This window comes from Dipodomys ordii, unplaced genomic scaffold (genome assembly GCF_000151885.1).
Source record: "Dipodomys ordii isolate 6190 unplaced genomic scaffold, Dord_2.0 Scaffold133, whole genome shotgun sequence".
Lineage (NCBI taxonomy): Eukaryota > Metazoa > Chordata > Mammalia > Rodentia > Heteromyidae > Dipodomys > Dipodomys ordii.
This window is the reverse complement of record NW_012267349.1, coordinates 959,142-975,059: the sequence shown is the minus strand read 5'-3', so window position 1 is coordinate 975,059 and position 15,918 is coordinate 959,142. Positions and strand designations below refer to the sequence as shown.

Here is a 15,918-nt window from a genome sequence, read left to right as displayed (position 1 = left end):
GTTGTAAAGCTCGTTTTGGACATGACAACTTATACTTCTCGTTGTTGCATCAGGTCCACCTGTATCCTTAAACAACTGTTGTTTGAACATGACATTTCTGCAGAGGCACACCCTAAGCCAAGTAATACATCAAGCCAATGTGATTGTACCCCCACCCAGAGACAACTAGCAATATCTGGAGACATTTTGGGCTGCCACAGCTCAGAGAGGGCAGGGACAACTGTTTAATGTGAAGAACCCAAGGATACTGCTAACCATCCCACAATGCAGAACTCTCAGCACTAATGACAAAGCCAGGAGAAGATTAACCTTTGAATATCAGAAGTGTTCATTGGGACAGAGAAACTGTCAAATGTTTGTGTCCAAATATGACAGCAGCCATGTTCCTCTGGTATATCCAACAGGTATACCAGTCTCCTAATCAGTGGAGAAGATGTGTTTCCTTTCTTAGAAAGGGAAGTTCATGGACCTGCCTAGACCTTGCAGACTCGGCTGTTAATCCTGTTACTGGTGCCTTTGTCAAAAGAAGTTAGGAAGCTGGGCGCCAGTGGCTCACACCTGTAATCCTAGCTACTCAGGAGGCTGAGATCTGAGGATCACAGTTCAAAGCCAGTACAGGCAGGAAAGTCTGTGAAACTCTTATCTCCAATAAACCACCAGAAAACTGGAAGTGGCACTATGGCTCAGTGGTAGAGTGCTAGCCTTGAACTGAAGAGCTGAGGGACAATGCTCAGGCCCAGAGTTCAAGCCCCACGCCGACAAAAAAAAAAAAGAAGAAGAAGAAGTTAGGAAGACACTGATTGTCTGAAGTGCTAATGCAGAGCACAGATTACTTCAGGCTGCTGCACGTAAAGTCTCTTATTAGTATTTTAGTGCTGTCTCTTTTAAAGAACATGTGCCCCAAGGAGGTAGAAATCCTTTTCAGACTTGAAAATTACCCGAGCACAGTTAATCCTCACACTGCTCCAGCGAGGCAGGTAAATTGCAATTAGATGGAAAATGGAGGGAAAAATGGAGTTAACAGGTGTTTGAGCTTCCTTGGGGACCACATGGTTTCATTTTTGGCTTAAAAGCACATAGTGACATTTGCAAAGTGCCCCTTGCCAGAACCATTCCCATTGAATGGTTCAGACAAGAAAGATTTGTAGTAATCTCAGAAATAAAACACTGAGGTAAATAGAAGGAACTGTCTTGAAGAAGGTGGAGCATATCAGATAAACAAAGGCCTCAGTATTCAGTCTGCCTTCTGCAAATTTAACTGAAGTTTGCAAAAGGAAGTTATGTACAAACCTGCAATAGGTTGAGCAGAAAGGAGCAGCTATAATCTCATTGCTAAGTGTGCTGTGTTTGTATTCTTTCTAAGGTTCAAGGAAGGGACTACTTCACTTTCTCATACAGGATGCCCTTCAATATATCCCTAATATACAACAACGTAGAAATATACCATAACTGTACAACAAAGCAGATGAGGTTAGGAAAATCAGGGTTTATTCCCAACTATCCACCAAGAGTTTTATTGAGAAAAATGCCAAGTAATATTGGGTGAATCACACAATTGGTTCCTTTTGTGGGAACTGTTGGAATATATAACCCAAAAGCCATGACCATCTGGCTTTGTGTGTGTTAGAAATGCCCATGTCTGGGACTTAGGTACCTGGTTTCTAGATCTGGCTGTGCCATTAATTGACTTCATGATGGTGGATGAATGACATTGGTCTTTCTGGGCATTTATACCATCTGTCACCCAAATATCCATCTTGCTGCCCCCTCATGAGCTATTTCAGGTATGACAATAGCCATAAAAAAAAATTCAGCCTAAAGAGTGCTTGTAAAAGTGAATAGTATCATATAAAAAGGACAAAGACAAGAAAAATTTTCTGGAACTTAAAATATAAAAGTAAGAGAGGGAAACATGGAGACTTTTAAATAATAGGTAGGACCAGGAATATCACATCTATAAGCCTGACTACACAAGAGGCTGAGATCTGAAGATTGTAGTTCAAAGCCAGCTTAGGCAGCAAAATCCATGAGACTCTTTTCTCCAGTTAAGCACCAAAACAGCTAGAGTGGAGCTGTGGCTCAAGTGCTAGAATGCTAGCTAGGCTTGAGCAAAAATTCTCAGGGACAATGCACCAGGCCTTGGGTTCAAGCCCCAGGACCAGCACAATAAAATTAATCAATAAATTAATCAATTCATGCATAGGGCAAAATAAATGAAGCAAAAATCCTTATAAAGTTTACTTTCCTCATAAATTGCATAGGGATGTTCAGCTTCACTAAGGCAAATAGCTGTGGTTGAAAATCATTCTAAGTAAGGAAATAAATTAAAACTTCCTTCCTGTTCACTCTTACAGTAAGTTGCAATCCTCCCAACTTTTCCTCAGCACACTTGTTTTCAGATGCAATTATGTGAGAATCTAAAATAGGGTAAAGTTAGATGAGGTCAGTGTTTAATTAGACTAAGAATGTTCTTGTGAATAATACATCAACTTATTTACTCTTTGAAAAATGAAATTAGAAAGGAGATGACATTCTTTCCATTGACAAAATTGGCTCTTGACTTCATGCTGACAGAGAGAAAGTAAGCAGTGTCTCCCAGCCTTTTCTGAGTCAGCTTGCTTATATGTTTCGGACCTCTCCCCTGATCCTCAAAGCATCATAGAGAGTATTTCTCCTTCCTCCTGTGATTTGAAAGAAAAAAATGAGATAGTGTCTCACTATGTAATGCAGGCTACTGTTAATTCTATATCCTGTGCTAGCCTTGACTTCACAATCCTCTTGTCCCAACTTTTCAAGTGCTGGAGTTATACACATAAAACATCATGCCCAGCTTACTTGATTCCTCAAAGCAAGTTCCATGTTATCTAAGTCTGTCTGGCCCTTACTCTCTCATGTAACTTTGACTCTTTCTTTTCTGAAATATTGCCTGCCCTGGATTCCTTCAAATATCTTCTTTGTTGGTTTCTTTTCTTTTCTTTTTTGGTCTTTGTATTCTTCCCTTTACAAGCCATGTAAATGTAAATGTCGATTTCTTGTACAAAAGAAAATAGTTCCTGAATCTTATTTTGTTTTCTTCTACTTAAATACAATCCAGGAAATCATTTTGTGTCAATGCATAAAGAGCTCCGTTGCTTTAATTCACAGTTATATCATGTAGCTTTAACATCAATACTTTAGCTCGCCTTCTACATAAATCTGTGGGGTGAACTTGGAGAAGCGTAAATGTTGGATAAATGTTCTCTTGGAGGATGTGTACCTCCTTTACCTCCACCTGCAGTGTCTGACATGTCTGGTCCCTTAACTCAGCAACAAATTAAATGTCGAATTTTGTCTTTGCCAATCTGACACAGAAGACATGATTTTCAAGTGTTGTTTAAATTTGATTTCTCTCTCTCTTTTTCCTTTGGTGCTAGTCCTAGTCTTTAACTCAGGGCTTGGTTTTGTCCCTGAGGATTTTTTTGTTCAAGGATAGCTCTCTACCATTTGAGCTATAGTTCCACTTCTGTTTGTTTGTTTGTTTGCATTGGGAGAATAGTTAATTGGAGATAAAAGTCTCATGGACTTTCTTGCAAGGGCTGTCTTGGAACTATATTCTCAGATTTCCGCCTACTGAAGAGTTGGAATTACAGATATAAGCAAGGGCACCCACTCACTTTATAGTGAGGTTGTGAGAGTTTTAAAATTTCAGATCTTCGTCTTCAGAGAAGTTTTGCTGTAAGTCTTTAGCCCACTTATTTATTGGACAGTTGTTTTTTTGAGGATTTGTTGTTGGGGGACTTAATTTTTTGAGTTCCAAATATATTTTAGATATGAGAGCCTTGTCCCTTGTATGACTAGTGAAGATCATCTCCCAGTCCATGGGCTTTCTATTGATCTTGCTAGCTATATCCTTTGCCATGCAGAAGCTCTGCGGGTTCATGCAATCCCATTTGTCCAACCTATCTTTGATTTGTTGTGTTTCTGGGTCTCTATTAAGAAAATTTTGGCCTGTGACAAGGAGACCTAGGGTTTCTCCTATTCCTTCCTGTAATGTTTTCAGGGTGTCTGCTTTGACTCCAAGGTCTTTGATCCATTTGGAGTTGATTCTGGTGCAGGGTGATACATAAAGATCTAGCTTTTGTTTTCTACAAGTGATTAACCAATTTTTCCAGCACCATTTACTGAAGAGGCTGTCTTTCTTCCATTCTATTTTTTAGCTCCTTTATCAAAGATTAGATAGATATAGGTCTATGGGTTCATTTCTGGGTTTCCAATTCTATGTCATTGATCCTGAGGTCTGTTCTTGTGCTAGTACCAAGCTGTTTTGTTTACTATGGCCTTGTAGTAGAGTTTGAAATTTGGTATTGATACTCCTTCCACACTGTTCTTTCTGTTAAGGATCGTTTTTGCTATTTGGGGTCTTTTATTGTTCCATATGAATTTAAAGAAGGATGGCCAATAGTCGCATGAATAAATGTTCAACCTCTCTAGCCATAAAAGAAATGTGAATCAAAACAACACTGATATATCACCTTACCCAATTAGAATTGCTATACTCAAGAACTCTAAGGGGGAGGGGGATGGGAGGAGATGGGAAGGGATGGTAAGGGGAAACAAAGGAGGAGGCAACAAGGCTTCATAAGAAATGTACTCATTACCTTGCCCAGGTAATTGTAACCCCTCTCTACATTATTTTCACAATTAAAAAAAAAAAGGAGTGACAAACTTAAAAAAAAGAACTCTAATAACAACAGATGCTGGAGGGGATGTGGACAGAAGGGAACCCTACTGCATTGTTGGTGGGAGTGTAAACTTGTTCAACCACTTTGGAAAGTAGTATGGAGATTCCTCACAAGACTCCACATAGAACTCCCCTATGACCCAACAATGCCACTTTGGGGCATTTGCCCAAATGATCATAAACGAGACCATACTTAAGCTACCAGCACAATCATGTTTATTGCAGCATTATTTACCATAGCTAAGAAACCAACCCAGATGCCCCTCAGTAGATGAATGGATCAAGAAAATGTGGCATATATACACAATAGAATTCTTTGCCTCTATCAGAAAGAATGACATTGCCCCATTTGTTAGGAAATGGAAAGACTTGGAAAAAATTATATTAAGTGAAGCAAGCCAGGCCCAAAGAAACATAGGTCCCATGGTTTCCCTTATTTGCAATAACTAGTATATGTCTGAGACAAGCATAAAAGGTCAGATAAGATGATATTAAGTGAAATGAACCTCAAGATAAGGACATAGTGGTTTTTTTTTCTTTCTTGTGATTGTTTCTAACATATTTATAAGACGATTGTTTTGTTGCATTGTATGTCCCTCCCCCACGGTATAACCCCTGCTTTCACTGTATTTGATGTTGATATAATTGGGGGAGGGGAAGTGTAAAAAACAAATTGTTTAAATAGGGATACAGGTGGACCCATTACAACAATGAGATGTACAAGATGCTATGTCAAAAAATGAACTTTACAACTTTAGCGGGGGGGGGGGTTGTCATGGAGATGGGAGGGCAGTGATGAGAGGATGGGAGGGGAAAAACAAAGGAGGAGGCAATAATGCTTAATAAGAAATATACTAATTACCTAGCTCGTGTAATTGTAAACCCTCTGCCTGGCATTTTCACAAGGAAAAATCTTATTTTTAAAAAATGTCAGATCTATTTAAACATTACTTGAATTCCTAGTTCAGTGAATTCTCTGTTGGACATTGCTGAAGTTTCAGCTGGGTTTTTAGTCTTTGAAGCCCCGATTTCTATGGGACTTCCAGGAGGTACAATTTTTTCCTTGTGTTTCATTTTCTTGTGACTTTACTTATAATGTTCTTTGCTGTGTAGGAGATTTTATTTTTATGATGGACAAATTTATCAATATTCTTTTTCTGACAAAACTTTTCCTATTCCAGTTATTTATAAAAAGGAACAGTAGGCTAGGAATGTGACTTAGTGGTACAGTGCTTGCCTAATATGCAGGAGGGCCTGGGTTCAATTCCTCCATACCACATAATCAAAAAATAAATAAAATTAATGAATTTTTTTCAAAGGAACAGTAATGTGCTCATGCTTCTACTCCCATCTATCTGGTTTGAAATGTCATCATATCTGCCTACAGTGTGGATTTTGGTGGTGGTGGTGGTGATGGTGGTAGTGGTAGTATGTGTATGCATATGATACTAGGGACAAATCCATGCTCACCCTGTGTTTATGGGGTTTTTTTGTTTTAATATTTAATTTGTCTTAAGTCACTTCCATGTTAAAGAAATAAAATAGAAAAATGTAGAACAAGTTTCTTTAAGGGTCAGCTCTGAAAGAGACAATTTGGAAAGTAGATAAAATAAAAAGACCCCAGTGTATTCATCACGGAAGTTTTTAAAACATTTGAGAATCTGTTCTGCCATCCATTTCACCATCAAGAATCACTGATTAAAAATGTCCATAGGGCTTGTGTCTAAGTAATGGAGGGTTCTTGGTTTGCAGTGGCATCCTGGAGACTTCATGAAGTACTCTGTCCAACTGTCTCTGGTCAATTACCCTTTGCAAGACTCTCATTGTAGATCTAAAGATGTACAAAGAAAGGAACTGGCATTAGCAAAGGATTCTTACCCATGCAGACTGACTGCACCCTTTCCTAAGAATAGAGATCTTTATTCTTGTCCCCTCCTATAATTACACCTCTTTGACTTTACCACATGGAGGGTCACATAAGGTCTTCTTTTTCCATATCCAATGGAGGCTTAGTGTAGGTTATTTCCAAGTCAGCACTCTATCTTATTGCCACTATTCTCATCTAACTCTTCCAATTGTTCCTTAGCAGAAGGGGCTTTGATATTTCATACTGATTCCCAGCATATGTCAAGCATTTATCTAATTGTTGCTGAAGGACTAGGTGAGGGTCTGATCTGTAAGCACAACTGCGACTGAGGGTTAGCATCATTCTGAGTACAATGAATGAAATAGTCAAGGTGCCTTGCTGGAGAGGGGCTTCTGAGGAGCATCTTGAAGAATCAATTCTGAGTGTGCATTAAAAAAAGTAAGAAAGACAGAATTTCTCATAGGAGTGAGTGAGTAAATAGAAGGGAAAAAAAAGGTCAGAAGACAGTGATGATGTGTATGACTCTTGATCTTACCCCACCAAGAGCAAAGTGGAAGGTCATAGGATTTATGAGAGTTAATTGATACTGTGATCTGTGTGTCAAGGAGGTGAAGAGACACACGGAGGGCCAGCGCACAACATAGGAATGAGCAAGCCTAGGGTTGCAGTCAATTACCTCAATATCTCCCCTGAAACTTGAGCCTGCTCTGTTGGCACTACTCAACAACAGCCACTTAAAACTGGCCTCCTGATTTCTACTTCTCTAGAGTTTTGTGTTGGAAGAGGACTTAGAAGTTATGCTGTGTAGACTACCTGTTGCTTACAGCTATAATTCTAGCTGCTGACCGTTCTGGAGGATGGCAATTTGAAGCCAACCCAAACAGAAAAGTCTGTGAGATTTCATCTTCAGTTTACCAGCAAAATGTCTGGCTGGTGGTATAACTCAAGTGGTAGAGTGCCAGCTGTGAGCAAGAAAGCTGAATGAGAGTTCTGAGGTGCTAAATTTAAGCCAGTACCAAAAAAAAAATGAAGTTACCTTGTCTACTTTTCCTCTCACTTGCTGGTAAGTGAGCTCCATGGTGGCCAGGAGTTTTATTTAGGATCACAGTTTCATAATTCCTTGTATTCAGTGCATATTTATTTGATGACCAGATACATGGATGGATAGATCCAGAAATGAATCTCAATTATCTTCTTACTTGGTGCCAACAAGACTTTACCATTTTAGGTTACTCTATTCCTCTGGAAAGAAAAAAAATTCAGACTTTTTTTTCCTAATTGAGTTTTTCTTTACCATACATGTGATGAGGGAAGAGGAATAGAGGGACTGCTTGTAATTTAGGGTTTACAGAATTATTTAGTTGGGGAAATAGAGTATTTATGGATTATGGATAAAGCCTGTACTTGGCATATATTCTAGAGAACAAGAAATTGCAAATTCTCTTTGGTACAGAACTCAGTATTTGCTGAAATTGTGAATGAAAAAGTGCATGAATGAATGAATGAATGAGACAACAAGATACACTAAAAGTGTTCACTGAGGCTTTGGAGTCAGTCAGGCTTGAGTTCATGGTCATGATGTAGTATCCCTGAGACTGAGGGCCTTTGATGCTCACCCTTCAATTAATGATGGTACTTCACTGTAGGAGGACTGTAATGAGACAAGATATGCCATGTGCCCTTTGGAATGCTGCCTTTGGAATGCAGGCTACTGTTGTTATTGGAAACAAGTTTACCAAGAAAGGCTCCAGAAGCAGGGTAGCTCCTAAGGTATGCAGTGATCATACTGGAAGAAACTCAACTTTGATGTTTTTCTTCCACCTAAAACATGGGAACAAGAGATTTTTCAGAAAGAGAAGGAAGTTGCATGGATCCATTCAAGGATCTCTATTCTAGAACTTTCTAGATTCACCTTCTGCTCACTGGGAACCACACTGCCATGTTTCTGGTCACTCAAATAGCATAGGGACAGTCTGTCCATTGCTATATTATCATTGCCTACAGCAGTGGCTGGCACACGGGAGGCCCCGAATAAACATTTGTCAAGTGGCTGAAAGGCAGGCAAGTACCTGAAGTACATGCTCCCTGCTCAGAACCACGGTGGAGGTTCAAAGCAAGGCATAATCAAATGAGCATTTCTGCTACCTCTCCCATACGAGGGAAAAAAAGTTGATCTTTAAAAAAAATGTCATTTCGGTGCCATAAAATGTCTCTTTAGTTCTCCTTGGAGTGCAGAGTTCACTCATATAATACATTCAAATTACAGATTTTATTCACTATAATACCAGTTGGATCATAAGATGAACAAAATTAGGGGCTAAAACAGTTAAGTTCTACGTTTGTTGAAGAACAAGAGCAAAATGTGTTCAGCTCCTTGGTTCCAAAGCAAGATGATATTTAGCCTGGATAATACTACTGGATTTACAACTAAATATGCCAAATTATGCTTTTCCTTCCTGCCCCTTCTTTAAAGAGACTGCTAAAATATGCTGCTATAAGGAGTGCTATTTTTTAAAAGAAATGTAATAATGAGTTTGGAGGTTGAGAGAAGGTGTTCTGACTTTATAATAAACTCATGACTTAGGTTAAGAATACCTGCTTATAGTCACTTTTTTTTTTATTTCACTGGTCCTGGGGTTTGAACTCAGGGCCTGGATGCTGTCTCTGAACCTCTCGGTGCTCAAGGCTAGTGTGCCACCACTTAAGCCACAGGACCACTTGAAGCTTTTTCTGAGTAGTTTATTGAATATTAAAGTCCCATGGACTTTTTCTTCCTGGGCTGGTTTCGAACTGCAACCCTCACATCTCAGCCTCCTAAGTAGCTAAGATTACAAGCATGAGCCACTGGCACCCAGCTTGGAGTCATAGTTAAGAGGAAAGTTTGATGAGATTCTTTAAATGGGATGAATGCTTCCAAGAGTCTCCAATCCTATTGAGTTCGAAAGGTGATCATTAGGAGCACCTGTCTTATAGATCTTTTTAACAGGTATACTTCCTATGTTATGGCCATTAGAGTAATGATCTTTGTTGTACCTTTTGCTTGCTTGTTTTGTAGACTAACTTTATCATGTTAAGGTAGTTTTTGTTTAATCCTCGTTAACTGAGAAGTTTTTCTAATCCTGTATTCATGTTCAGTTTTTCAAAAGTTCTATATATATGTGTTGGGGTGATAACTTGCATTTTGCCTTTTATGTCTTAATAAAGTAAAAGGATACTCTCTCTCTCTCTCTCTCTCTCTCTCTCCAAATTAAACCTTCTTCTCACTTCCATGGTATTAATCTGAAGATGCTTTAAGGTGTGTAACCCCTCCTGCATCTGTAGTTACACTTCATTTTTATTGCTAATGTAATTCATCTCTTTTTCTTTTTAAAAATCATTCTTCTTTTATGTTTTTCAGGAATCAACTTTCTCTTAACTTATTGCCTTCCCAAACCCACTTTATTGGCTTATTTTTAATCTTCTTTCAGCTTTATGTTGTCTAATTCTTATAACCATTTCAGATAGAAATAGTTGCTAATTTTTCAATGTTTCTATGTTATTGTATCTTCAATCACGTCTTTTCATGTTTAACTCATATTCTGTGCATTTTTATATAAACTTAGTTTTAACTGATAGACATCAAACTCTACCAAACTATCAATAAATTAGAAATATGACTTAAAAATCTTTCTGACCTAGGGAAAAGATTCTTAAACCAGAAACAAATAATGCATTACAATTGTTCATAAATAATTAGATACCTTATGGATGATTAAGAGCAAAATGTAAACCGAAAGGAGATTGGGGTTATATAGGGCCAATAAAGATTAGCACAATACATAATATATTTGTATATACGTATATGTATCTTTGTATGTATATACATGTCTCCTATAGATTAATACTTTTATTATCTTTAAGTAATTGGGCAAAGGAATTACCATTCAACAAAGCAGCTTATGAATGCAATGTGTCTTGATCAATGTCACCCTTTCAACATTCTCACTCAGTACTTCCCCTAATTGTTTTAATTTTTTTGATATGTATTGACATTTTTACTGCACTTATCTCACTTCTCTATTTTTTAAAAAATGGGGAACAAAGTCATAAGAAGTTATCTCGAAGACTAGAAAACAACTGTGGGCAATGAACAAATGAACAGATACTCAACTAGATTTGTGGTCAGGAAAGTGTTATGAAGACATCATTAAGATACCACTTATTTGACAAAAATTTTAAAATCTTTTAAAACCTTGTGTTGGAAACAGCATAAATTTCAGGACCTCTTTTGCATTTGTTTTGAGAATATACATTGTGCCACCTTGTCTTGTCCAGGTGATTGTTACCATGTTCTTTTATTCACTGACTCTGCTTTTGGGAATATGCCTTTGATATGGTATAAAACATGGGTACAGGAAGCTTAAGCTACAACTGTCTATATCAGAATAAGCCACGTGATAACCTGAAGAATAGTTATTGACACGATCATGGAAAATAAATTTCAGTGGTGGAAAATAAATTTTGGTGCATTCACATAGTAACATCTTATGTGACAGTGTAAAAGAAGAACTGGAGCTGCACAAAACTTTGTGGAATTCTTTTAGTACCAAAATAAATAAAGCAACTCCCAAATAATGCACAATAGTATGATGCCATTTTTGGAAAGTTTATAAAGTTTAGAAACAAATAAAGGACATTGCACACACCCATATATGTGATAAAACTGAAAAAGCAAACAATAAATAATAGTAACATCAGGATTTAGAACAGTGCTTACTTTTGTAGAGAAGGTACAGAATGGGATGTGAGTAGAATAGGTAGATAAAATAATATGTGGATAATAGTTTCAATAATTATATAAATTCATGTTTCATATTAAATAACATTAGTAGAGAAAAGCCATGCTTAGTCTATTGATGATAATTTGTCATTAACATAGACAGTGATTCATCTCTATGAATCTCAAAGCAAAGTTTGTAAGATCTTCCATTTTATATGAAAGTGACTTCAAGAAAAGATGAGCCTTAAAAATAGTATGATTAGGGTTGGGAAGGTGGCTCAGTGATAGAGTACTTGCCTCTCATGCATGAGGCCCTGGGATTGATTTCTCAGCACCACATAAGCAGAAAAAACCGGAAGTGGCACTGTGGCTCCAGTGGTAGAGCACTAGCCTTGAGCTGAAGAGCTGAGGGACAGTGCCCAGGCCCAGAGTTTAGGCCCCATGACTGGCAAAAAAAAATATAGCATGATTAAGACTCAGAATTCTAGGAAATTTCAAAATGTCTCATTTCTTATGCATCAAACCAAAAATTTTATCTGCCTCCAATTTCTGCCCTTTCCCTGTATTCTTATATTGAAAAGATTCTAAATGTATTTAGACCTGCACTCTGGATTTTCAAGAGAGACAGAATCAATGATCAATAGATGGATGGATGGATGGATGGGTGGATGGATGGATGGATGGATGGATGGATGAGTAAAAAGGGAATTATTAGAATTGGCTCTCATAACAATAGAGTCTGACAGGTCCTATTACATGACATCTGTAGACTGAAGAACCAGGAAAAATAGAAACATAGCTCATTTCAAGTACAAAGACTTCAGCAGTGAGGAAACTGATGGTATAATTCTCAGTCTGAGGCCACAAACTGGAGAACATGGGGCCACTGTACAAGTGCCAAGGTCCAAAGGTGAGAGAATCTGGAGTTTCAAGTGCCAAAGGCAGATAAGAAGTATGTTCTAGCTCCAAGAAAGAAGTTACCTTTTTATTCTAGCCCCCAGCTAATTAAATGGTACCCACTCTCCTAAGGGCAAATCTACCTTACTCATCCAATGCTTTCTTTTAATTCCTCTGGATTTATCAAGATTAATGTTTTTTTCCCAGCTATCCACTTACCATGTACTCTAGTTAGCACTAAATTACGCATCACACAAGCCATAATATTCTTGTAGGCCTCACATATCCTTTATAGGCCAAAGTCACTATTAAAATTTTATGCTGTCTCATGACATTCTTTTCATCTTCCTTCTTTTTGGCTTTAGCTTTGGTCCTGTTTAAGTGGAATATGGATTTGGTCTCAGGGAAGCCACGTGGCTCTCCTGACTTCATCAGCGGAAAGGACAGACACTGGGCGAAAGCTCTACTCAGTACTCTTTTCATTCAGTTAAAAGGATTTTTTTAAATTCCACATATGTGTATAGCTATATGCAAAATGATGTATATTACATTTATCCATATGTGTATTATATATGTATTTGAATATTTTATATGGTTATATGTCTACTTGTTTTCATCTGCTCATATCAATACATTCATGCATATACATATACATGAGAAGACAAGCAATATCAACTGGAAACTGGACTAAGCTCTTGTATCAGAACACCTAATTTCTAAGCTTAGCTCTACAGTCTGTTACAATAGAGAAACCCTTAATCTTCTCTGGCCCTCCATCTCCTCAGTTATAAAATGGGGTTATTCAACCAACTGAGTGCTAAGATTCTTTTCAACTCTCAGAACCTCTGTTCTAAAGTGTGCACATCATCCACTTGAAAGACAACCTCAAGGGTCCTTTCGCTGTTTCACTTGCTAACAGTATTTCCCATGGAGAAGTAGATATTTCCCATTTCAGAACTTAATGCCTCTGGACCTTTTACCTTGCAACTTGCATTTTTAAACTGGACTAACCTTTTCAGTGGAGATTATGGTTATGAAAGAATGTTGAAAGTGGAGATAAAAGATTATCTAATCAAAGGATCCTGATAGGTCAAGGCCCATAAGAAATGAAGATTAACCTTTGGAGTAATTTAGAGGTCACTGGAGATTGTCACAGTAGAATGATAGGGACATCATTTTGCTGGAATGATGTCTGATTAAAGAGGGCTAAAGGGAAAGTAGAAAGAGAGGAATTGAAGGTAGTAAGTATACATAAATCTTTCAAGCATTTTTTTGCCATAAAAGGGTACAGATAAATGGGGTCATTGGAAAGAAATTCTTTAAAGATGGGAGAAATGACCACACATTGGATGCCCATGGCAATAATCCAGTAGAGAGAGAGACAGTAAAGCTAGTGATGAAAAAGATTTGTACAAGTCAAGGGCTGTCTTTAAGTAGTAATATAACATTCATCCACAGGTAGTAGATGATAGCAGACCTTATGGATAGATGCCTTTATATATGGATGGTACTTCATCAAAATTCTCCTATGATTTCTCCTATTTCCTGTGGAAATATAAGGCAAAGCTGAGAGAAACTATGGGTAAGAAGGTATTTCAATTTTGAAGAGAGAGGAGATGAAATGTACTAAAGAAATGTATTAGGATTTAGCTAACTTGAAGTCAGTAATTGTGAATGAATGGAAACTATGTTCAACTCCCAAGCAAAAAGTGGGTAAAGTATTAGATTTAATACAGTTAAGTCTTTTTACATGATACAACATAGACAGGCTGGAGAGTTGAAAGTGTTTGAAAGGAAGTGATTCCAATGATAAACCAGGGAAAGTAAAGTAAATGAGAATCGGGAAGAGTAAACTAAATATGGGTATTAGGGTATAAGGAATCATAAAATGATAGTATAATAAACAAAATGATAGTGTAATAAATGGGTGGTAGATTCCAATCAAAGGATTATTGAGTTGAAAAACTGAAGAAAATGATCTGGCTTTGGAGGTTTGTTAGGAGTTGTTGCCAGTAGAAGCAAGTGGAGAATATGATATAAAATTTGCTCAAAATACTATTAGGATATTCAAAGATAATAAATTTTTAAGGATACATAAATATAGATAGAAGATCTTAATCATAGAGTATATTCCTTTGTGTTTTATTTATCTTGATATCTCTAAATCTATCATAGTGATTACACAAACTAAGAGTTCAATAAATGTTTGTTGAAGAATGAATGAATAAATAAGTGAATGACAATAGTGAATAAGTGAATAGCCAATAGTTCAGTTGGTCTGTCATGTTCAGATATTTCAATTGGCAGAAAAGGAAAGTCCAAACTGTTGTTTGGCATATGAATTTGGCTTTGGGAATCCACTAAATCTCATTCAGTAGCAAACTTCACATATCTACACCATCTTTCAATTTAGAGTAAAGACAAACTGTGCATGGGAAGGAATAAGCCTAGTAAATTGCTTCTGAAAAGAATTTGAAAAGAATAATTTCTAGATTTATTTTTAAACTATATATATTTATATATTTTATATATATATTTATATATTTTATATATTTATATATATATTCTACATTGGCCCACCGTTGGCTGTGTCAATTATTTTTTAATTTTTCATCAGGTTATAGACAATCCAATAACAGTAATTGCTTTTACCCTAAATGTTAAAAGACTCAGATTATAAATACTAAGATAATCCACTATAAACCAGAGTTTTGTCTTGTGGTTCATAGACACAAGGAGGAGGAGGAAATAGAAGGTTTGAGAATCAGCCAAAAGGTAATATCATCATAAAATTTAAGGACCTAGAGGGGACGGTGGGAACAATGGTCATGATGAGAAGGAACGGTGACAAACTACCACATTTAGAAATCAGTAAGTGTTCTGTAAGTGCTATGAGCAGACTGGGAGTCTCAGGGACTAATTGAATTCCAAATTCCTTGTTCTCTTCCCCCTCTAGGTTGATCTATTTATGGCTTCTTAGTCTTGCGTCCTCCAACCCTTTTCCTGAAACCAACCTATTACCTTCACTTGACAGAAGGGAAAAGGAACTGGTGTTTTCTTAAATATCTGGGTCATTGGCATCCAGGAATGGTGGCTGGAGCAGCTCTCGTCCCACATCACCCTTTACAAACCCTGCCATTTGTTTACAAACAAGACCACACTAAAGCTATCAGCACAACTATGTTTATCGCAGCATTATTTACCACAGCTAAGATATGGAACCAACCCAGATGCCCCTCAGTAGATGAATGGATCAAGAATATGTGATGTATATACACAATGGAATTCTATGCCTCCATCAGAAAGAATGACATTGCCCCATTTGTCAGGAAATGGAAAGACTTAGAAAAAATTATATTAAATGAAGTAAGCCAGGCCCAAAGAAACATAGGTCCCATGGTTTCCCTTATCTGCAATATCTAGTATATGTATGAGTCAAACAGAAAAGGTCAGATAAGGTGATGTCAGGAAAATGAACCCTAAGATATGTGTTTAAATGTCTTTTTCTTTCATGCATTTGTTTCTAATGCATTTCTAGATTATTACTTTGTTGCTTTGTATGTCCCTCCCCCACAGTATAACCCCTGCTTTCACTGTATTTGATGTCAGTATAATTTGTGGAGGGGAAGGGGAAAAACAAGTCGTTTAAATAAGGATACAGGTGGACCCGTTGCA

The 15,918-nt window shown here is 37.3% G+C and overlaps 1 protein-coding gene across 1 annotated transcript in view; it reads left to right on the top strand.

Annotated features, from left to right (window-relative positions):
• The window catches only part of Nckap5 (NCK-associated protein 5), an 824,710-nt gene that overhangs the window by 776,536 nt on the left and 32,256 nt on the right, over window positions 1-15,918 (top strand). The window lies entirely within an intron of this gene.